The sequence below is a fragment of the Octopus bimaculoides genome, chromosome 13 (assembly GCF_046866305.1).
Source record: "Octopus bimaculoides isolate indiv1 chromosome 13, ASM4686630v1, whole genome shotgun sequence".
NCBI lineage: Eukaryota > Metazoa > Mollusca > Cephalopoda > Octopoda > Octopodidae > Octopus > Octopus bimaculoides.
Genome location: NC_142940.1, coordinates 43621101 through 43648780, shown reverse-complemented (window position 1 = coordinate 43648780; position 27680 = coordinate 43621101).

Sequence of the window (27680 nt, the reverse complement as noted above, 5' to 3'; positions counted from 1 at the left end):
CCTTGCTCTAATCCAAGAACAGGTGGAGTTTTCTTAATGAACAATAAATAAGAATGGCGATTATATGAAAACTGTTTAATAAATCCAACTTCAAGAAAAACAGAGGATGGTAAGGGTTTGGGAATTTTTGCGTGTGTATTTTAAGAATAAAATTCTTTTATTTTATGCCGAAATGCAGTTGGATCACTTTTGTGAATTTAAATTATTTCACATGTTTTTGATATTAGTAATTGTAGTAATCAGAACGGAAGGCTGAGATTGGAAATAAGCAGTGATAAGAATTTTGAAATAAAATTTATAAAACGAAAACCTCCCAAGAAAACGGGAAATGAGAAAACGAAAATGAATAAATAAATAAATAAATTTTAAGGAAAATGTAAATGATTGCCATAAGTCCTTCAAAGTTACAGAGTAATTTGATGCTGTATAAAGTCAGTGAGATAACATCGTCCGAAATGGGTTTTATAGAATATGTTATGTCACGTGACAGTATTCTCTAATGCCATGAATCGTTGGTAATTATATCCTTTGCTGAGCCGCTGTAAAAACAAAAACAAACAACAGCAACAAAAAACAAAACAAAAAACAACCGAAAAAGCAAATGAGAAGAAATAAGGAAAGAGAAAACGCAACTGTTCTCCAGGTCTATATTATGTCCTAATGACTTGCTTTAAATTCATTTCACTTTGCTTTGCATACACGAGAGATGATACACTCATTATCTCAGGGAAGGACAGGAAATAATAAAAAAAAAACCATCATTCCATAAAATAAATAAATAGATAAAGTAGAAAAGCAACAAGAAAACGAACGAACAAATCTACATATAAATAACCCTTACCGAAATAATGTCGAAGAAATATAGCGAGAAATAAATCAAAGATTTGTCATTATATTCTAAATTTGAAAAGAGAAAGAACAGTCATTGTTTTTCGTATGCTTTTGTTGCGAAGAAGACATCAGTTTTGAAGTAAACCCAATAATTCTTTTATTTCTAAACACAAAGAATTGCAAGAAATTGTGAAAATGAATGTTTTATATGAATATTTGCTGTCATTTCTCACTTGAACTTCCACCCCTCTCCCCTTCTCTCCCCCTCTCTTCCCGAATACCTATTTCTATCTATCTATCTATCTATCTATCTATCTATCTATCTATCTATCTATCTATCTATCTAACCTACATATATTTCCATTGAATCACCCACCTATCCGCCAATACATATATACATACATAAACATACACACACAGATATATATATATATTAATACATACACATGCACGCGCGCGTGTACACAAAGAAGCATACAGATATATATAATATATATACATATATACATACACACACAGAGGCGCGCACACAGACGCACACACACATATACGTATATATACATATATACACACATATTTGACATTAAGAGAAATAACTATATATAATATGTATGTGTGAATATGTACACACACACACACACACACACACACACACACACACACTATATATATATATATATATATATATATATATATATATATATATATATATATATATATATATATATATATACATACATATATATATGTATATATATAGTCTTTTCTCTTAATGTCAATCTCTCTAGATATAATTTACTGGCATTTATCATATTCATATATTTTCTTCACAATTTAAATATCTCCTTCGACAACATCCGTTTACATACATACATACATACATATATACATGCATACGTATATATATTTTTACATATTTATATATTTACATCTGTGTGAGCCTACATGTATTTGTATATTCACCTTATTAATTTTCTTCCATATCTGTTAAATATTGTCAGGCGTTGTTTTCATTTTTATCCTAACATTTACAACTGGCTGTCTCTCTTTATAGGCATGGACATTACAGCATCCCACCTTCCTTTCGTTTTTATGTAAATGTAGCAAATTGATAATCATTCAATTATGATTTGAGCTAAATCATTATATTTTCACATATGTCCATCAGAACTGGAGGCAACTTGTTGGCTGAAGTGCAAGAAGGTAGATCAAAATGCCTCGATTTCGTCCTGAGTTCAATTCCTTCTGAAGACAACTGTGTCTTTCGCCATTTCGGGCCGATAAATAACATACACCTTTAGGGTGGTGGACTGGCAGAATCATTAAAACCGTATTTATTCCAGTTCTTTACGATCTGAGTTCAGATCTCAACATGGTCTGTGTAAGTAGCGGATTTAATCCATCGCCAAGTTTAATACCATCATGAGGACCTTGGGTGTCTCCAGCAGGGTTTTTCTATGTTGTAAGCATTCAGTCCAGTTTGAGTTCTGCTCCCTTTAGCAAAGGTGACGATGTGTCCTTGTGGAAATTCCACTCTAATCACATTTTGGTCATGTTTTTCAACGGAAGTTCTGTATCTTTTTGTTTGGTACATTCAAAGAACCGTGCAGAAAAAAAAAACAAAAAAACAAAAACAAAAACAAAACAAAAGCAAACAAACAAACAAAAAACCGTTCAGTCCACCAAGTTTCCGATTTATAATCAAATGCAGATAATTGATAAAACAGTTTAACAAATTAATTCAACTTGCTAACGTGTTGAATAAAACAATTGAAAATAAGGATAAGAATATCACAATATACCAGGTGTGAGGGGTATTTGGTAACATTTAATTATCAGTATATATATATATATATATATATATATATATATATATATATATATATCGAAACCAATTAAATGATTTCTGTTTCTATCATAGCATATATATGGCAGATAAAATGCTAACACAAGAAATGAAAAGACATGCGTTTTAGAAATTGCCAGCCTTCGAAATGTTACAAGATCTTTTGTACATAAAGCCCATAACCTTCTCACAATGCTTAGGTTACTCAAGAATGAATGTCAGACAATCTTCACCATTATATAACATCAAACTTTATATCGCCAGATTTCAATCTCATGGACTCCTACGTTTGGAGCATTGACCAGTTGACATCCTCACGATACCATAACTTCATTCAAGGTCATCAATGTTCAGGTGATCTCCGAAATGAATAAAAGCCATTTAGTACAAGCCCGTCAACGGTTACGGTCGTGCATTATGGCAGTTATCAAAGCTGAAGGCGGATTCTTTATATGAAAGCTTATCGTGAACACGTGCACATATTTTTTTATTGAAATACATATGGTTTCATTAAATTAACAAGTACCTATTGCACCCTATAGTTACATAGTCACAAAAAGAAAAATATGAAATAGTGTATGAGTAGAGTATGAAGACAACGCGGTAAAGAGTCTGTAAGACCGGGACATCTAGTGCAAAGGAATATACTCACTGTTTTGGACTATCATGAATCGTTCTGAAGATTACTCTGTTAGTTTACTTCCCAACACACTTGTGTATATGGATCTACACACGCACACACACACACACACACACACACACACACACACACACACACACATGTATGTATGTATGTATGTATGTATGTATGTATGTATATATATATATATATACATATATATATATATATATATATATATATATATATATATATATATATACCTATATATATATATATATATATACCTATATTTTATATATATATATATATACCTATATTTTATATATATATATATATATATATATATATATATATATATATATATATATATATATATATATATATTTACATGTTGTTCAGAGTGTATCCATCTGTGTTTTTAGAGATCGTTGACCCATCACCTCTTAAGATATTTAAGACATAATCCCCTAAATTCGTTTCAACTTGGCATTTTCGCTTAGCTTAGTTTTTGGCTTCCTCACTATTTCTGTTGCTATTTTTTTCTTTTTTCCTCACAACTGTCAACCAGGTTAGTCTCACTTTAGTGTTTGTTGGCTTCATTGAACTTAGGAAAAAGTATTTGTCTTATCTGCGTTTCGTAGCTAATCATATTACTTTCCTATTGTTATTTGAACAAATCTACTGGAGACTAGCATCCTCTCTCTCCTCACTTTTCTCTCCAAGTAGAATTCACAACTGTTCAGTGTTTAGTCGAAGAACCGAAGAGGAAAGAATCAATCTCTAGTCCTTTTTGTTGCATTCGACACAACCTCTTCTACCATAGACAACAGACGAGGACGGTCTTTCCGATAGAATTTTATAGAAGATATTTTATCATCATTCTCTTGTATGAGGCCCCAACTTTCTGTATCGGTGGCAAATATAATTTTTTCTACGTCAAATTTTGGCTAGACTGTTCCAAACGCAGTTATTATTCTTCTTGCTTTCTGAGTTAGCTTACCAGCTCATTTACAACTTATTACTAAGATTACTGGAGTATTCATTTTCTTTTACCTTTTACTTGTTCCAGTTATTGGACGGCGACCATCCAGGGTGCATACATCGAAAGTTTACCAGAACAAATCGACCCCAGCATTTATTTTCTAAGTCTATCGGTGATACAGACCAATACAAACTGTAAAGCGGTGTGGAGGGGGACAAACACAGAGAAACACATACACGTACATACATGACAGGCTTCCACACAGTTTCCTATTTCTTTATTGCACACAAGGGGCTAATCATAGAAGGGACAAACAAGGACAGACACAGGGACTAAATCGATTACATCGACCCCAGTGCATAACTGGTACTTAATTTATCGACCCCGAAAGGATGAAAGGCAAAGTCGACCTCGGCAGAATTTGAACTCAGAACGTAACAGCAGACGAAATACTGCAAAGCATTTCGCCCGGCGTGCTAACGTTTCTGCTAGCTCACCGGGTTTCCACACAGTTTCTGTCTACCAAATTCACTTACGTGCCTGAACCCGAAACCATGTGACTTCAAGGAGAGTTTTTTTTAAATCACATTGCTGTGTCTATACATATTATTTTACAGATATTTCAGAATTTATATCTGTTTTAAAAATTGTTAATGAAGCTATAATATATTTTTCCAAAACTATTTTTCATATGCTTATTTTACCCTCTTAGTTCACTCATGCCCAAGTGTTGGTAAAGTTTACCTTTATTTTAATCCTCTTATCCTGTTTCTTTATCTTGTAGTTATTAATATACTTATTTACTTAAGCCTTTTGCTCTCTATGGAGTATAGACCATCGAATTTTCTCCACTGTTCTCGGTTCTCAGCTGCGATTTCTACTTATTTCCTGTTGGATCCCTGCCTTTTCAGCTGTAACCCAGTATTCTGCGTCCAGTTATTTGTAGGGCGTTCTCTCATCCGTCATTTTTGTGAGTTCCAGGTTAGGCCCTGACGTGTCGTATGTTTCCCTGAGGGTGGGCCTTCCTCTGCCAGGTCTTGTTGGTTTTGAGTTGCTATGGTTTCTTCTGTAACTTTGCCATCACACCACAACAAAAACTGAACCGTGTGATTGAAGATATTAATGTTTCCTTAATTTGTCAGATGTCGGTGAGCCTAATGATACCGAGGGCTCAGCCTGAAACTACTACTACTACTACTACTACTACTACTACTACTACTACTACTACTACTACTTTCTGTATCAAATACTGCTTCTAGGGTAACGAAATCTGAATTCAACATACGCTTATATATATATATATATATATATATATATATATATATGTATGTATGAATATATCTATCTATATATATATATATATATATATATATATATATATATATATATATATATATATATATATATATATGTATGTATATAATATATATATATATATATATATATATATCTATATCTATATCTATATCTATATATCTCTCTCTCTCTCTCTCTCTATATATATATATATATATATATACTTGTTTATATATACATATATATATCTATATATACATATATATATATTTATATATACATATATATATATATACGTATATATATATATTTATATATAAATATATAGATATTTATATATAAATATATAGATATTTATATATATATATATATATATACACACACACACATATATATATATATTTATATATACATATATATACATATATATACGTACATATATATATATACATACATATATATATATATATATATATATATATATATATATATATATATATATATATATATATATATATATATATATATATATATATATATATATATATATATAAGCACACATATATATACATACACACACACGCACGAACACAAACACACACACACACAACTTTATTCTAGTATTTTGGAACGAAAGAAACATAAGCTAAGAACAAACAGCTTTAAATGTTGTTTCCTTATGAAACGTCTATGAAAGTGAAGACGCTTCATGTCGGAAAAGATAGCAGCGGAAAGTTTCTGATCTGATATGATAAGCAACCGATTTGCTTGGTTAAGCTTTCTCAGGAGGTATATTTTTCGCTTAAATTTATAATGTGATTTTTGTGCTAATAACATCGAAAGAAATTAGTTTGTTATTTTTAAGATATGTGAAAGGAGAAAGTCACTAACAATCAAATCTTCTTTCTGTAATGCTCTTGCTCTGGTTGGCGAATATATTTGATAAATACAAACCAAGTTTAAAACTACTTTGATTGTTCTAAGCTAATACGTGTCTCTGATTCCTCCAACCCATTGCCGATATGCTGGAAGTGTTTCGCTTGAATTTAGAATGTTGGTAAATTTCATAAAGAATTCTAAGTTAAAATGATAAACAGTGCAAACATGAATAATTTCATGCTTTGTTACCACTTGTGTTATGTCTGTCGCTATTATTGTATTTATTTAAGACATTCACCAGAACAAATTAATGATTTGTAGAGTTTAAATTATGTGCTAATCAATCATATTAACCTTTCTTTTGATCGGTCGGACATGAGATCGATTTTGTATGAACATGTTAGCGAGATCAACGAAAGCAGTTTACCTTAAGAAGATCTAACGATATTACCAGCAATGATTAATCGAAGTTGGCTTACATGCTCCTGTCAGTTTGTTGGTGCTCACAAAAGATTATTAGAAAGGTGAAGTAATTCTTGTATAGAATCCAAAAACACTCTTAGGGATTTCGGCTGACAGTTGAAGTCAGCAAAATGTCAAGGGATAAAGATAAACAGAATTAAGATAATACTTTTGTATTATTCCATGAAAGATAACATCAGAATTAAGCCGAGATTCATGTTATTCTCTTGCCGTTGCATATTTTAGTTTACTGACGCGAAGAAACAAATATCATTTTAATATTTTTCTTTCATCCATATCACTGTATTAAAACAAGTTATTGAAAAACAAATATTGGCAGATAAACGTTGCTATTAATGGTAAATATGGATAATTAAATGCCAGTACATTAATTGCAAGGAAAGCTCTTTATTTTCTTTGATTTCCAAAGTTTATCTGAGTGTGCCGATTCCTTTCTGCTAGATATTATTTGATGAATATTAAGGTGGTGAGGTGGCATTTCGTCCGTTTTCACGTTCTTAGTTAAAATTCCATCGAGGTCAACTTTGCCTTTCATCATTTCAGGGTTGATAAAATAAGTACCAGTTGAGTACCGAGGTCGATATAATCGACTTACCCTTCCCCTGAAATTGCTGGCCTTGTGCCAGAATTTAAAATCATTATTTGCTGAATATTAAGGCGGTGAGCTTTCTGCAACTTTAGCATGCTAGACAAATTCTCGGCGGCATTTCTTGTTGCTCTACGTTCTGAGGTCAAATGTCACTGGACTTGACTTTGCTTTCCGTCGACAAGAATAAAGTATCATAATAAAGCGCCCGTATTTGTAACAAAGAATTATTTTCCGAATATTATTCTACAGAGGGGAGGAATTCTGAGAATGATACAATTACCATAATATACTAATGCCTACGGTAGAAAACGTTATGGTTTTAATATCAAGAAGTTAGTGACAATTTTCGAAAGAGAATTCTGCAGATGTGTGCAAAAATAACTTTCTCCGATCCTTCCGTGTTCCAGGTTCGAATTCTTCAAATATACTGAATCGATCAGCATATTTAATTAGTAACGGCTTATTGTGTGCTTGATTGAATAATTTTTTTCCATATCTATGCAAATTCCATTGTATCCATTATGAAATTTATTCTTCAAAGATTGACAACGCACTCACTTGTCTACTTTCTACCCATCAAAAACCAATACTACATACTGTAATATCCTAGGGTTCTGTTATGTCTCAAGCTACTGCTATCTAGCACCTTCGGATGATCTCTACTCAACCGCTACACAACTGCTGCTCGACTGCTACTCAACTGCTACTCAACGTTCCTACCACGGCCAGACTACCTCTATTTATATGTCTTGGGAGATCCCACTTCTTCGCCTCGGGGCGTCGACACAACAGGTTCTAAGCTCACCACTTTTCAGTATCTTGTCAAAGAAATTGAAAATTCAACATGAAATTCATGTAGATATATTGAATAAGAACTTCTAGCTACTTTACTATCCTGATTTCTAGAGGAGCCAACGTATCACAGCATGAAACGTAGTTGAAGGCTACGGCATCAAACTCCATCACCAAAACAAGGTACTGTAGAAATAGTAAAAATTGTATAGGTCTGCTAAAAGTTTTTCCTTGGTAACATAGCTTTTTGCTTATGAAATAAATCATTATTATTAATCAGAGGGGTCATAGAAGTAGGGATTAAGATATTAAGTTTTATGATCATAGTAGGGAAAAAGCTATCTTTTCTTCGTCATCTAATTACTTTTCCTTCTAGTAAATCACCAACATCGCAAATTTGGTATTCAGATAACGGTATATATTTATAAATCACATGACACAACATTAATCTAATTTATCAAATTTCATATGATTAAATTATAGCAGCACATACCACCAATAATTTCAGAATTTTCAATGTTTTAGTAGATATTTTCATTTATGTAAGCGAAAATAAGAAAGCATTTTCATAATGGAACAAGCAGAAATATTTTCAAAGCGTTTGGAATTTAAATAGAGAGAGGATGGAAATGCCTCTGATTAGACCAAATCCTCATTGGATTTGGTCTAATCAGTGATACCAGTGTAAAATGAGGACCTAATGTGGAATTCCCTTTCTGTAACTGTGGAACAGTTCAAACTAAGTGTCATCTGGTGGTCCGCTCATTAATGGATTCCTCTTTCTGATTGGATAATTTGAGAAATAATATAAAGAATGTGCAGGATAGCATAAAACTGTGGGAAGATTTGAAACAACAACAACAACAACAAAAAACAACAGCAACAACAACAATAATGATGATGATTTCAAATTTTGGCACAAGGCCAGCTACTTTGAGGGAGGGGTAGTCGGTTACATCGACCCCAGTGCTCAACTGGTACTTATTTTATCGATTCTGAAAGAATGAAAGACTAAGTCGATCTCGGGAGAATTTGAACTCAGAACGTAACGACGGGCGAATTTTGAGGGGATGAAGGATTAGTCAATACTGTCAACACCAGTACTCGATTGGTACTTTGTTACATTGGCCCAAGAACGATGAAAGACAAAATTGATCTCAGTGGGATTTGAACTTAGGAAGTAAAAGAACTATAACAAATACCGCAAAACATATAACCAACGACCTAACTATTCTGCCAAAAACTAAACGTCTTAACATTAAAATAAGATTAGAAAATATGCAATTATTAGAAACGGTAAATTTATGGAATAATTCCAATGCATCTCGTCACCTTTAAATATGTGAAATGTGAAATGTGAAAAATTTTGACTCAAGAATTATAAGTAACACATCTATAAAACTCATATATACAAATATTGCTGCTTTTGGAAGAACACATAAGCCAGGCATGAATTTGGAAAAATCATGAGAGAAAATAAAAATATTTACTTTAGTTCGTCGAAGTTCTGTAATAATTTACTGGAAGACATCAATCTCGTATTGACTGTGTTGAAGGAACTGATAAAAACATGGGATTTCAAGTGGGTTGTTTTCGGTGATTATATTTCGAGCCATGATTGACCCATAATTCCACTTAAAATCAGTGAATTATCGGTTAAGTTGAGTCAAAAATTAAGAAACAAATCTAAAATTAAGTGATTGCATATATACTGTATGCTCCAGTACAGAACCGCCCCCGGTCTGCATGAACATGCGCTCGTGTTTAAATATACATACATGTATACGTGTTTGTATATCTGTTATATGAACAGCCATGTTTGTATCTATCTATCTATCTATCTATCTATCTATCTATCTATCTATCTATCTATCTATCTATCTATCTATCTATCTATCTATCTACATACACACACATGCACAGGCATATACATATAGATATAATAATAATATGTGAAAATGAATGGATATAAATTGTTCAATTATTTTACGTACATTTCCATCGAATGGTTCTTTATTTGCTATATATATTTATATCTATATCTATCTGTTTATCTATCATTACACACATGCATTCTTATACACACACATACACGCACACTCTCACATGCATGCATTTATGTCAGCATTGTAAATGAACAGATAAAGTTATTGGAACATGGAAAACGTTATTTGAATATTCCATTTTTGCTCCTTTCTCTTTTCTCCCTCCACCAAATAATTATCTGATGCTTGTTAATCCATGTATTTCAATTTTGTTTTAATCTTACGTTGATCTTATGGATTACTCCATCGCTTACCATAACAATGAAGCGTATGAAAGAATCTAATAATTTTACTCCAAGGTAGTTTCATTTTGCCAGAATTTTCCGATTTTTTTTCTTCCTTCCAAATTTGAATAAGAATAGGGAACAATTATGCTTGTAAAAACCAAATTTATCATTCGAAATTATCACTAAAACCAAGCATTCTCCTATTTCTATAGATTACAAAGAATTTGTAACGAATTTACAATAAATTTCCTTCGATTATAAAAAAAAGTCACAGGAAAAAGAACGAAATTGAAGTTCAATAGTTGTAATGAAACATCGAATAGCGCAAAATAAAAACATTACGTCTGTAAAATCTTGACGTTTTGTTTGCTATCAAAAGTAAATTACTATTGGTTGAAAATTCGCGAACGGAAATGAATTTTTCCCTGACATTACATTGGGAATAGTTTTCACATATGGGTCATTAAAATTATTGAAAGAACTCATATAAATTCTGACACATGGTTTTCTTTGGGGGATTGTGTTTTGCGGTTTGTTTTCATTTTGGTTTTCGTTTAAATTAAATAAAGTTTTGTACAGATTTAATTTGAAATATATGTAAATGGTAGCAAAATTTAGTCGCAGATTTATAACAATCATCATCATAATGTATAACTATGTTTCAAGAATTCTTTTTCCAATTTCTAGCGTCTGAAATAGAAGATAACAGAGACAAATAAATCGTACAAGTTCTTGATTTTATGAACATTTAACCATAAAGTTGGTTTCGATATCGGAGCAACTTCTCATATATCTCAGCGCTTATACATTTCTTAAGTATTAGAGAAGTGCTTCTCAAGCAGTGCGTCAAAAAAGAGTATCTACCCATGCCACAGATTTTAAAAGTTTTAGAAAATTTATATCAATTCTTCAGCATTTTGGAAAACGCGCTATTTGTAGCTTTGTTATACACAAGTATGATTGATAAAACATGGTAAGCAATAGTTTGTATACATATATTCATAGATACATAATATACATACATACACACATGTATGTTCATAAAACCATACAAAACAGGAGATTTCTATTGTGAAATATTTACTCGAATAATCTTACGCACATCCCATTAACAAAGAACGTTTATCAGTTACATAATGCAAATTACATAATACAATTGGATTGTCAAATCTTCAGAGATGAGTAAATTTTATTAGTAATATTACTGGATTTCTGATAGAGTTCTCATCACTGATCTTGCAACAACAGCAACAACACACACATACACACACACACAAAGAGTTTTCTTTAACTTACAAATAACCTTAACTTTGTACCAATAATTCGTTTATGTCAAGTGTAGTACGAAGTTCAAATGCTTGTAAATCAATAATTTACAGAATATATTTAAAACTTAATATGGTAAAAAAAAAATCACGACATTGGAATGTGTCTGATGTCTTGTTGCAGATTTTCTTGACTGGCTCAAAATCTTTCACCATGGGTCCTAATGCACACTGATAAGTTCATAAAGGGGCCTCTTCACTTGTCAGAGTTCAAAGGCGCGTGGCCTAACTTTTAGCGTATTTCATTCACGATCGTAAAATTGGGGTTTCGATTTCTGGACCGGGTGGTGAGTTGTGTGCTCGGGCAAAACATTTAATTTCACGTTACCACAGTCCACTTGACTGTAAATGAGTAACCCTGCGACGGACGGGTGTCCCGTGAATTATACGACATGGAAACCAGGAATCTGCCCTGAGCTACAGAACCCAAGGCAGTAATATCGAGGAGACAGATGATGATGATGATGTAATAATTCCATACATGGTTTTCAAGTAATTTTCTGATTTTCGTTTCGGTTTTGTGCCTCAAAGTTCGCTCCATTTCTCTAGATTTCGGTACAGGCAATATCTATATTGTTATGAAGATGAAAGGAAATATGAAAATTCACATCCTAAGTGAAAAGACAGAAAGTCTAATGAAGATGATACAATGCCAAAAGGTATCTGAAGATATATTTGTTTATAGGTGCAGACAAGGCTAGGTCGAGAAGCTAGACTTGCAGCCATGTGGTTTCGGGTTCAATTACACTGTGCAGCACCTTCAGCAAATGTTTTCAACTATAATCCCAAGTTGACCAAAGTCTTGTGAGATGATATGGTAGAGGAAAATTGTGTTGAACTCCGTCGAATGTATGTCTGTATGTATTTATGTATGTATGTGTACGTGTGTGTGAGTGTGTGTGTAGTTTGTATTTGCCTGCAAATGTCCCTTGAAAAAAGGTGTTGGTTTGTTTACATCTGCAGAATTTAGCGGTTTGGTAAAAACCCGATAAAATAAGTACCAGACTTTAAAAAAGATAAGTAATAGAGTCAATATATTCGAATAAACACATCAAGGTGGTGTCTCACCATGGCTGCAATCAAAAAGTTTATCAAAAAGTGATAAAAAACATAAAAGGTAAAGGACTGCGAACCGAGCTTGTATTGAGTACAACCAAATTTTTGAGAAAAGCAAAGAGTCTCTAATAGCTCAAAGAATATGAGACGACCTGGCTATACGAAACTCGGAGTATTCCGTCTCCCAATCCTTTCCATTTATAAGGACTCAACACGGCAGAGGCTTGAATTCAGAATTTTGCCTTTCCTAGACAAGCGACCATACAACACGTTTATTCATCATCTCTAATATGCTGCGTGCTCCCCTTACCCGTGCCCTGTGACTACATAGTTGTTGACTCTACGACGGGTTCATGGTGAGATTTATTATTAATGTATTAAACATATTGTATATGATATCCGTTTGCATATATATACATATATATTCATAATCAAGCTGTGCTGACGCTTTACTTACAATGTGAGCATGTATACGTGTGTGTGTGTGTGTGTGTGTGTGTGTGTGTCTGTGTCTGTGTGTGTGTGCTTACACACTCTTGGCTGTATATTTAATAAAAGAGAAGCTATATTAGACATAACTGAATCTTACTGAACATGCTCACGTAAATGAGACGTGATGTATATATTGTGTGTGCGCATGTGTTTATACGTACGTACAAATATAAACAAATATATATACATATATACATGCATTTATACATATATACATACCTACACACACATATATATATATATATATATATATATATATATAATATATTATATATTATATCAAATTATATATATATATATATGTATATATATACATATATATATATATATGTATCGGCAGTTATATTTGTTACATATATAAACACACCGCCATGTCACGTACTTCTCCCTCCTTCTCTACCACCTTATACTCTTATACGCAACTTAACTACTACTACTATTACTACTACAACTACCACCACCACTACCACCACCACCGCCACTACTACTACTACTACTACTACTACTACTACTACTACTACTACTACTACTACTACTACAATTTTTGTTGTCTTTCTTTTCCTCTCCATTTTCTCTTATGCAATTCTGTTTATGAGGCTAGTTGTAGAAAGAGAGAAGAAATAAAAAGGAGAGACAGAGATTGAGACAGAAAGAGAGAAAGAGACAAAGTGAGTGAGAGAGAAAGCGAGAGAGAGAGAGTGTGTGAGAGAGAGAGAGAAAGAGAGAGATCGGAAGAGAGGGAAAGATGGAGAGCGGAAGAAAGAGACGATAACGAATGAAAACTAAACACTTTTCAGATATACTTCGTTTGGTAAATTCAAAGCTTTTTGCATCTATGAGTAAACGAGTTTAATTTCATTTAAAATATTTATCGAAAATTAACAGAGGAAGTATACAACTTCAGATAAAAATCTCCTTTATAGATTACAGACGAGAGAGCGAGAGAAAAATTGAAAGGGAGAGAGTGACAAAGAGAGGAGAGAGAGAGAGAGAGAGAGAGAGAGAGAGAGAGAGAGAGAGAGAGAGAGAGAGAGAGAGAGAGAGAGAGAGAGAGAGATAAAGAGAGAAAGAAAGATAGAGGAGGAGGAAGCTTTAAAAACTTGGAATTTCCCATACAATAGATTCAACGAAGCTGATCAGCAGATTTGCAACAATCAGAAACTGTATCGAAATTCAATAAAGAGATAACTCGAGGATTTTCCTCTATGTAGAAATTATAATGAAAACATCTATTCTGTTCATAGTTTCATAAAAATCAATCGCTGGAACCTTCTTCTTTTGCAGTATCTTTTGTTTTGCTTAATTTCCACTAACGAGTAGTTAATTACCGTGTTTATCAATTGTGTTCTCATTTACTCTCCTTATTACAGACTTCATCTAGTTCATTAAAAACGATAACATCGTTAGTTATTTTATTTATTTATCTATTTATTTATTTATATATTCATTCTCGGCTGTAAGATACAAAAATATAATAAAATTGCTAGATTCGAATCTATTAATAAGGCTTAATAAATTATTCCATATTAATTTGCCGTTTTAACAATGTCCGTAGCAACAACTAGGATCAATTCCGTTGTTAAAAATCACACAGTTGAATTCATTTCATATAAATTTTCGCCTTTTATTTTTAATTACTTAACTACAATTATGTTATTTTACAATTCAACAAGAGGTCACGATACTTTGATATAACGACCCTTAGTTAGGAACATGCATTAATTCCCAAATCATTATTGTCCAGTTTTTCTGTCTTAAAACGTGCACTCGCTCAACTTCGGTTTTTGTTCACCAACTAATTTCACGTTTTAATTAAATACTTTCGTAATTAAGAAATTATTTAGAAATAATTTTAATTTCATTGAGAATTAATAAATCTGTTTGTTGCATTGTAATTTATGTACAGGGCTATCGATAAGTTCTGGCCAACCTAGATGATTGCTTTGGGTGTCGCTAAAATCTGGAGGCGTACGCAAAACACCGGAGAACTGAGACAAAATTTCTTAATCCAATAAAGACATGAAAACTTTTCAATAACGAGAACAGCTGAGGTTACTCTCAGAACAAAGAAGAATAAAGGACAAGGGTGAGGTAAGCAAGAGGATTGTGTAGTATTGTGACTAGTCACATGATTTGGCGTAAAACTTCATATTTTGTCAGTTAACAGATTTACTCGGTGATACATATTTTATTCGGTTTTTTTGTTAGGAGGGAAGGCAGCGTTCGTGACCCGTGACAGCATTTCTGAGACTTGTGGGAAGGAAGAAAGGGAGTAAGTATCATCAAATTGGGAACATGTCCCGAGTGCTAATATCAGAATGAACTCTGCTAAAGGCATCTAAAGTACCAGATGGTAGGTTGACTGTTAAACCGAGCGACGGGTTAAGTCTACAACCACACACAATCGTAAAACTATAATGAGTGAAAGAGTAAAATGGCGAATACAAGTGGCCGAATTGAGGTTCCTCCGAAAGATCTCTGGAGTAACGTTACTCGACAGGGTGCATAGCTTGGACATCAGGGAGTCTCTCCAAGTCGAGCCGTTACTTTGCTGCATTGAGGGGTCTCATCTCTGGTATTACATTCATGTGATTAAGATATTGTAGGAAAGAATCCGAAGTCGGATTCTTCAAGCCGAGCCAACCCGCATCAGATCTACGAGTAGACCAAGACCAAGACCAAGACCAAGATGTTTGGATAATAACTATAATCTCTGTCTCTTACGCTTGGGAATCCATCTGGAAAGAGTAATGATGCCTGCTTCTGATTGGACTCTAAGGAAAAGGTACCCGAGAATTCTACTCCCGCGACTCTTCTACGAATAGTGGGCGGATAAGATGGATGGATGAAAGGATGGATATACTTTTGGAGGTGCATTTTTCAGCTGGTGTATAAAAGGGTAATAACTGGAAGTTGTAGGGAAAAATTTGAGCAAGAGCGTGCATTGTAGCGCTAGAATAAGGGGGCGCATATTGTAAGTTTGGCTTCAGAGTTGAATACTCTATAATATTCTAGCACTTACACTGTTTTATTCCTTATGTAAGGTCAACATTTCTTTTTCAAGCTTACAGCATCGGCTGACATTTTCTGATTGCATTTATAACTCAGCAAGGAAGGAAAATTGGATGTTGTATGTCTGTTGAATCGCTACATATATAGTGTTATCTTGCTTATAACCTGAGTGGCATATCCTTTGGGTTTCTTAGAAACTCTTTTTTAAATTTCCAGCTTAGGCACTTCTTCACACATTTACAAGACGAGGGAACGAGATATTCTAAAATAAATGTGTCCCTTGAAAGCATCGGAAAACGTAGTCGAATTGAAATTGCGTTAAGCAGGAAGGGAAAACACAATCTGCGATCGCCGGAAGCGTACTGTTTCTTTTACGGCACTAACTATATTTACACGTAACATTTATTATACGATAGAATTTTCGATGGAACCGTGAAAAATGGTGAGAGAGAGAAGGGGAAGAGAGAGAGAGAGAGAGAGAGAGAGAGAGGGGGGGGGGAGAGAGAGAAGAGGAAAAGAGAGAGAGGGTGGAGAGCGAAAAGGGGAAGAGAGAGAATGGGAAATATAAAGAAGAAATTATAAAAAGAGAGATTATGATTGTTCAGTTTTGAGAAAAGAAGAGAAAGAAACATGAGACAAATAGATAGACAGAACGATAAAGATTGATAGATATAGAGATACATACAAATAGAAAGATAGAAAGAAAGATTAGTAGGTAGATAGACAGACCGACAGACAGACAGACAGACACACACACACACACACACACACACACACACACACATATATATATGAAGGGAGAGAGAGAGTGTGGGTGATAATAGATAGATAGATAGATAGATAGAGAGAGAGAGAGAGAGAGAGAGAGAGGTAGAGAGAGAAAGGTTGTGCGTGAGAAAGAAAGTCATGACATTTCAATGAAACAAGAAATAAGTTATAGATTGGTTGTCTTCTAAACACATACAAATTTAATATCAAAAGATAACAATATTAACGGTTATGACGAATAACTGCAAAATTAATAAACTTACTTTTGTAGTTCTGATGTAATTCATGGCGTCCGTTTGAACAGCTCTTTAGTTTTGGAATAAAAAAAAGAAAACAAAGAAAAAAGAAGAAAAGCAACGTAGACGATCAATTAAGAAAAAGGAAAACAACAACAAGAACAGCAACGGCAACAAGTAAAATAAATACATAAAAGTAAGAGAAAAATTAAAAATAATAAAATGAAAGCGCGGTCGTGATAGATGTGGTTGAGCAGACGATACTTATTTAATAGCAGAAAAACGGTAGTGAAACTATCATAGAAAACCGAGGTGTCGAATTATGGCTTGCCAAATTGCATATATATATATATGTGTATATATGTATATATATATATATATATATATATATATATATATATATATATATATATATATATATATATATATATATATACGTATATATATACGTATATGTGTGTATATGTATATATATATATATGCATAATCATGCATACATACATAAATACATACGCACATTCGTACATACATACATACATACATACATACATACATACATACATATGTGCATACGTATAAATATAGTCTTAAAATGCATGAATGTATTTGTGAATGCATATATATATATATATATATATATATATATATATATATATATGTATGTATGTATATATGTATGCATGTATATATGTGTATGCTTGCTTGCGTGAGTGAATCTGTGTTTTGAATGATGTATGTCTGTATGCTTACACAAACACACACACTCACACGCACACACAGACACAGACACACGCACACACACACACACACGTATGTGCGAATGAATTTCTTATTCAATTCTTTGAATTCTTCGCTTAAAGAGGCGTTTTTGTAACAAAGTCAAAGGAATTTCCATAACAACAACAACCATAAATATATGTGTTTATATATATATATATATATATATATATATATATATATATATATATATATATATATATATATACATACATATACATACATATGTGTGCTTGTGTGTGTGTCTGTATGTGTGTATGTATAATTATATAATGTAATATTTATAAGGATTTATTTAAACAACCATTGTATATATCTTTCTACAATGGACAAACGTTCCGAATGCAAATTGAATTTGTAATGTGTTTATAAGCTGCCCATTTTCTTGGCTTAAACCCTGCAAATTTCCCAGATTTCTACTTAGACGCTTAGTAAAGTAACAATGTGCACCTATGATTATGGGTGGGTAACGGGGTACAAGGGTAAATTTATAATCTGGGTTTTGATACTGTTCTCCATAATTATACAATTTTTCTCTTAAGGTGGCGCGGAGGTACAACCTTTAGAGCGTCGGGAAAAATACCTTCCTCTATATGTTGTTGCTCTTTAGATATCAAGGTCAAATATCACCGAGGTGACCTTTGCTTTCCATGCACCCTGAGTCAATAGAATTATGTATTGGTTTAGTACTATGGTTATGGTATCCACTAACCCTCACCAAACAAAATATCTGGGTTTGTTGCTAAATCAGCAGTGATCTTAAGTATCCAATTTCATATCGATTTTGAAAGAAATATTTACATCCCATCCACCAGGAAGCTGAACGCTTATAATAGTACTTATATTTTGTGTCCCATTAATTATATTACGCTAGTTATGTAACCTTTTGATAGAGCGTTTCCTGGTAATGTTCCGTGAATATACCTTGTGTTGTAATGTATGTACTTTAGAAATATTTTATTCATAATTGCTCTAGGACAGTCTTCTACAGACACAATAACACACACATGCACACACACACACACGCACACACATACACACACACACATATATATATATATATATATACACACACATATATTTGCACATAGATATATATATATATACACACACATACATAAATACACACGCATGTGCGCACGCACGCACGCACGCGCACGCACGCACGCGCACGCACGCACGCGCACGCACGCACGCGCACGCACGCACGCGCACGCACACACACACACACACACACACACACACACTCACACACACACATTCTGCTATAACATTAAGTCGACCAAAGCCCTGTAAGCAAACTTTAGCAGTCGGAAACTATGCGGAAGCTATTCAGATGGGAACGTTTCTGGTTTGGGTGAAACACTTAATTGTTCATCTGGTTTTAACATACCCCACGTGATCCATGGATGCCTCCAAACGAGTGTTCGAGTCAGCTTTCCGTTATGAAAAAAAGAAAAAAAAAGCCCAAAACCTCACCTCCTCCCACCTTGGAGACCTGAAAAATATCATGGCTGCTCATTCCTCACTCAGCCTATGCCCTAATAAACATTACTCTCAATGGCTGCCTCAAGCAAATCAAGTATTCTCCCACTGGTTTTCTGCTAGGAAGTCTGTTAATATCTCTCTTTCCATGGAACTTCACTGTCGATGATAATATTTATGGAGCGAAGTTCTTCTGCAGACCAGTCCTATATCTCAAATATTAGTTTCAAATTTTGGCACGAGGTCAACAGGTTTAGGGGAGGGGTTTAGTCAATTAAATCGACCCCAGTGCTCAACTGGTTCTTATTTTATCGACCTCAAAAGGCAAAGTCGATCCTAGTGGAATTTGAACTCAGAACGTAATGACGGACGAAATGCCACTAAGCATTTCACCCGGTGTGCTAATGGTTCTGCCAGCTCATTGCCTTGCCTATATCTAAAATATTGGCGCCAGTATTAGTACCATGAATGCATAGTCAGAACTTTTCCTTTTTCAGGGTAAAATCCTGACTGTTGTAGTTTTAAAGTCTGATGTAATTCCTTTTGGTCACCCTGTCTTTGTACACAGAATCTTAACGCGTTACATTCCCGTCATTACCTAACTATCTGTGATGCTCATGGGAATTTGCATTAAAAAAAAAAAAAAAATTACAGATCTAAATCATTTGAGTTTATAAAGCTATTTTGCTGCAGTCAGTTATCACCTAAAATTTTAATTATTGTGGGACCAAAATTCATCACTATATAAGCTTTAAAAATATTGTTATTAAGTATAGCCACTTTTCAGTATTGTAAGTATTTTCAGCATAGATCTTTAGATCAGAGCCAAATAAATTATTGATTTTATTAGCAGCGCTAGCTGTTTTCTAGTATATAACCACTGGACTTTTGTAAAAGAAATAACAGTAGATTTAATGCCAAAATAAACTCAATCACAGACAAATTGTCTCCTTGGAATATTTCTTTTGAAAATTTTATAACATCATAGACAATCGCGATTTGTTTTCAGTTAGAAGCTTGAGAAATATTAACCAAGTATTTATGAACCTTTCAATGGCAGCGACTAGGAGAGCAGGCACTTTTGTCAAAGTCTGGAATTCCAGCAATGGCGAGTGGGAAATACCATCAACACCTTTCTGCAGTCAAACCTTAGTGCCACATTAAAAGATTTTTGTAGTTACCTTTAACTTGAGACACCGCTGTTATATTTATTGAAAGTTTGGTACGTTCCTCCATCTTTCTTTCATTCTACTAAATAAACAACCTCTATTTTGTAGATTCATCAGTTCGTATCCTATCTTATTGGATACACCATTCTCTATCATGTTGGACTCATTAGTCTAATATCTTGTTGGACTCATAAACTAATATCTTGTTGGTCTCGTGAGTCTCTTTCTTCTTGAACGTATCAGTTTCTATCATGCTAGACTCATGAGCATATATCCTGTTGGGCTCACGAATCTCTATGATGCTGGATTCATCAGTATCTTGTTGGACTTATGAATCTCTATGATGTTGGACTCATGAGTTCTTTTGTCCTCGGGCATATCAGTCTCGATCGTGTACTCATCAATATCTTATTGGACTTGTGAACCTCTATTATGTTGGACTCATAAACTAATATCTTGTTGGCCTCATGAGTCTCTTTCTTCTTGAACACATCAGTTTCTATCATACTAGAGTCATGAACGTATATCCTGTTTGGCCCACGACTCTCTATCCTGCTGGACTCATCAGTATCTTGTTAACCTTATGACTATCTTGTTGAACTCATCAATCTCAATCACATATGGCACTCGAGTCTCAGTATTGTTTAATTTGTCAGTGTCTATTCTGTTAGTATGACGACGAGTCTTGGAAAAATTGATTGCGACAACTCATGAACAGCTTATACATTATATCTAGAGGTAAGCAGTGGGTCAATAATTTTCTGTCATAATTTCGTTACAAGATTTGTCTGTGTTGTGTCATATACACGAAATTTCAGTGATGCTGATGATAGTAACGATGCTATACACTTTTGGTTACGTTAGTACGTCTTTCCATAATACTTTTACAGACGTCAATAACTTTCTTAGAACGTAAACGTAATGTAACAAGCGTTAAACTATTATCTCGTTTCTCGGCGGCTTCCCATTACGCAGCTTCCCCACAGCTTGAGTAAATATTTTCAGATTTTATGATATAAGTTTTACTGTCAGTGTTGTTACATTGCTCCTTCGTGATTGTTATTAAAGTAATAAGGTATTTCTGGGTGGAGGCCTTTCTGTTTTTTTTTTCTCTCTCTCTCGATCTGAAACTAGTATGATTTTAAAGTCTTCCTACGGACGGGCTCGTTTTAAGGAGAGATTATTTTTCATCATTACCATCATTCATCGTCGTCGTCATCATCATCATCGTCGTCATCATCATCATCGTCGTCATTGTCGTTATCGTCATTATTATCATCACCACTATCGTCACCACTATCATCATCATCATCATCATCATCATCATCATCATCACCATCATCATCATCATCACCATCATCATCATCATCATCATCATCATCATCAACATCATCATCGTCATCATCATCATTATCATCGTCATCATCATCATCTTCATCATCAACATCATCATCATCATCGTCATCATCATTATCATCGTCATCATCATCATCATCATCTTCATCATCAACATCATCATCATCATCGTCATCATCATCATTATCATCGTTATCATCATCATTATCATCATCATCATCACCACCACCACCATCATCATCATGATCATCATCATTATCATCGTCATCATTAAACGGCATGCAGATTCGTCGGTTAGAAGTAAATCCATGGTTAATGCTGCTTCACCGAAGTAATAAGTCTTCACGATGAAGTTTCTCATCCAACATCATTAGTTTGCTGCGTAATTATGAAATTTATAATAATTAACATAGTAATTATTAAATTTATTAATCATAAATTCCCCCTCTTGATTTTGGAAAGTAGTGTCTCTAAAAATCGGCCAGGTTTCTTCTTTCATATGACATAGTTGGACTGAAGTATGGCCGAATGGTTAAAAAGTTTGCTTCGTAATCGCGAGGTTCCGATTTCGATCAAATTGCGCGACACTGTGGGAAAATGTTATTTTCTGTAATCTTGTATCGAACCATAGCTTGTGAGTGAAACTGAGTTAGGCGGAAATTGTATAGAAGCCCATCAGGTGGATGGTATCTATAATTCAGTGAAGGCGCGTCTCTTATTGTAAGGTCGTGAATTCGATTCCTGGCGGCACACTGTGTCCTCGAACAAGGCATTTTATTTTATGTTGCTCCAGTCCACTCATCTAGAAGTACCTGTAGTTCGAAAGGTCCAAGACACGTCACATTCTGTCTCACGCTGAATCTCTTGTGTCACGCTGAACCTCCTGGGTAACGCTGAATCTCCTGGAAAACTACGCTTGTCTGTGGAGTGCTCAGCCACTTGCACGTTAATTTCAGGGGCAGGCTGCTCCGTTGATCGGATCAACTGTAACACTCACCGTCGTTACCGACAGATTGCCGATCTATAATTCAGAATGTACTTCCTTGTCACACCGTGTCATGCTGGTTCTACCTGAGAATTACGTTAAAAGTACACATGTCTATGGAATGCTGAATTAATTAATTGTTAATTTAGGAGCAGAGCAGCTAGTTGATCGAATAACTGAATCCTCATCGTGGAACGGCGGAGATCCTCCACCACCACTACCGTTATCTTCCTAACATATTCCGCATACCATATTAAATAAATTCAACTCAATTATAACTTTCCTGGCTCCATTCGTTATCATCTTTAGCAGAAATAATCATTGCTTGTTCTCATTAAGACAGAAATTTCAATTAGATCTATTTTCTCAGCTCCATACATTAAGTATGTAAGCTCCTTCTTCACGTATAACACGCAACTACATCTGTCATACCACAAAACATATGTAATATAAATGAGTTATACTATCATTAAGGATTGAAAAACCTAACTCAAAATACTGATACACACATGAGAAGAGAACGTTAGCTCAATAACAAATATTATTTCAATAATTTTTGGCAAATAGGGGAGACAACTTCGGACATGTTTCAGTACTACTGGACTTCATCAGCGAAGCATCGATTTCACTGCAGTTACTGAAATAGTCATTAGAGAAGCACGAAATGTCATTTACAGGATTATACACGAACACAAATAAGTATGAAAGAAAAACATATTAAAAAAATAAATAAAAATGGTAAATCACTAATCTTAATGACTCAAGGACGCTATCCGAACGAATAACAATAGTTAAGTTAGTATCAATACATTCAGTGTAGTGAGTATTAAGCATTTAGAAAGATATAACTTGTTTGCTGACAAAAATCTAGCATTAGCTCAATAACGTGACAAGACAAAACATAACTATTGTTCGATTAATAAATTATTGGTGCGTTAACATGGTATTAATATTTCGATACTATATAGTACTATTGACTACATACAGGCATTCATTCATACATACGTACATACATATATACATACATACATACATACATATATATATGTATATATATATATATATATATATATATATATATATATATATATATACAATAGTCTATATAGTATTGAAATTAATAATACACTGTTAACGCACGAATAATTTATACATATATATATATATATATACATATTTATATATATGTATCTGTGTATATATACATATAACACATATATGTATCATATATATGTATATATATATATATAATATATACATATACACATATGTATCATATATATGCATATATATATATATATATATATATATATATATATATATATATATATATATATATATATATACATATGTGTGTGCGAGTATATATATATTCAATATTTACATATACACATACGTATCATATAAATGCATATATATATATATATACATATATATACATACATATATATATACATATATATGTATATATATATATATATACATATATATATACATATGTGTCTGCGAGTATATATATATATATATATATATATATATATTGATATATATATATATATATATATATATATATATATATATATATATATATACACACACATATGTATCATATATATTCATATATTAGTATATATACGTATATATATCTACACAAATTCATTGAATATACACACACGCACACACACACACACACACACAAACACAAACACGCATATATTATTGTATCAAATATAGCTGACAACGCTTTCCGTCGCGAAAGTAAATTCGATACAAATAAAGAAATGAGTGATCGAAAGAGTAGACTATAACAAAGAATGAATAAACACATTAATGAATGAATGGTTAAATGAATGATTGAAGGAATGATTGAATGAATGTTTGAATGAACGATTAGATATATAAATAAATAAACGAAATCCTCGAGGATAAAGAGAAACACTTCCTTTACACGTAGAATATCTGCAAAAACGTTGGCGTCTCCTATGTGATTACTTGATCTGCTAAAAATAACGACCAAATTTAAATGGAAATGATACCCTATATTGGTTTTAGGTAAGGAAAGAATATGTTGAATAACAGATAACAGTCACTGATATGTTTAAAGAAACAGGGGCAGTTTCATGTAGAATCATAGGTCTAACGGATCAAAATGGACTTGCGGCGATGTATACATCGTCGCCATCATTGTCATCATCGTCGTCGTCGTCATCGTCATCGTCATCATCATTATCATCATCATCATTATTATCATCATCGTCGTCGTCATCGCCATCAGAATTTGAACTCAGAGCGTAATGACGGACGAAATGTCGCTAAGCATTTTTGCCGGCATGCTAACGATTGCGCCAGCTCTCTGCCTTTAACCGTCGTTTACATTAATATACCACTGTGAACCGATTTAGGGCGACGAGGTAGCTGAATCGTTAGCACTTAAGGAAAAATGCTTTGAGATATTTCATCCGTCATTATGTTCCGAGTTCAAATTCCACCAAGGTCGACTCTACCTTTCTCCTTTCGAGGTCGATAAAATAAGTACCAGCTGAGCGCTGTGGTTGATGTAATCGACTTAACCTTCCCCCAAAATTGCTGCCCTTGTTCCAAAATTGAAAACCAATATACCATTGTAAACAGATTTAAATTCATAGAAAGTATGTTAAATTCATTGAAAGTATGTTAAATCCCTGGCAGCTATCATATTGGATGTCTTTGTCATAATCATCATCACATCATAAATTTGTAAAACCCCACTTTTGTACATAGTTTGTCTTGATGTATAATGAGAGAAAAGGAAAAGTAAAAAGACGACCATCAGTTTCTATAAATTTCTTTACAAAATTAATAGTTTACGGACCTACCATATTAGAAGTACTACATTAGGAGTACCGTATCAGAGTTGGGTTACCACCAGTCGTCATCGAAATTATTTTTAATAAATAACTAACAGTTTTGAGCGATATATTTTAACACCGTCACACGTTTTCCTGACTTATTCAGAACTATTTTAACTTGATTCTTCGTTGAAAATGTTGTGCTATACTATCTAATCGAGTTGTTGATGAATTATGTGGTCTCATCGAGAAATATAGAAAAAAGAAATTCCATCTATTTCAAATGTTCTTGAATTAGATTTTCTATATTAGATTCATTTTTCATAACTTTTATCTTAAACATAACTTCTCTTCATTGTTAAGTAATTCACACACTATATAATGGTTTATGATTTAATTTGTGATACTTCTAATAGCATCCTTATTATGAAAGTTATCGAATAAATATTGTGAACATTTAATTCAAGACAAAGGAACCTAGCCTAATGGTTAGGATGTAGGTTCAATTCCGGAGTGGACAGCGCTTTGTGTCATTGAGCAAGACACTTCGTTTAACATTTCTCCAGACTTAGTTTAGGTTTGGCATGAACAGCAGAGCTCATAAAACCGGAGCTTAAGCCGGTTTCCATGGCAATAAGTCACTGAGATTACATTTATCTCCACCGTCTTCTCAGCTGAAAAATGAATACCAACCGAGTGCTGGTGTAGTTCCCTCTTCCTCCTGCTGTTATATCATAGAAGTCTCATTGAGTCAAGGAGTCAAGGAGTCAAGACTACACAGGCACCGAAAACAATTAGCGAAAGCATGGTGCAAGTTATCAAGGCATACTCCATTGCGGGTGGCGGCTGGATCATTTAACTCACTAATTTAGTTATATTCAAGAGTTGAGAGCATAATATTTTTAATTTATTCAACGTTCAACTGATACTTTAGATAGAACTGGTTACGCCATGCAAAGTACCCTGATTCTGTGGTATCTTAAGGAAGTGCAAGCTGCAATGCAAGCAGTATCGGAGAATGTGGAAACTTAAAGATAGGCACGAGTCATGATATGGATGTGGTCCGACCTCCTTAGAGTGTAAGGAGTCAAGGGCCGATATACTTACATGGGGGAGGGGGCATTTTTCTTCGAAGATCTCTGTACTGTTCTCCCTAGAGTTCCTTACTCTTTTCTCAGCATGTGGAATTTCGCATCTACGATCGCTGTAGACGGAGTCTCTAGGTAGTCGGTCGATCTGCTAAGAATAGCACCCAAATCTTCCGTTAATCACATCCCTCTGTTGTGTTGCAGCTTTTGTAAATATTCACGTACGTACGTACGTACGTACGTATGTATGTATGTATGTATGTATGTATGTATGTATGTATGTATGTATGTATGTATGTATGCTCATGAAAATGTATATGTATATGCGTGCCTTGTTGTATGTATGCATTTCCATGACTATATATGCATGTGTATATATATATGCATCTACGTATGTTTGTATGTATCTGTGTGTAAGTGAATATATATGTGTATATGTACATATCTTGTATGAGTGTGTTTATGTGTGTTTATGTGTGTGTCTGTGTGTATGTATGCATGCATACCCTTT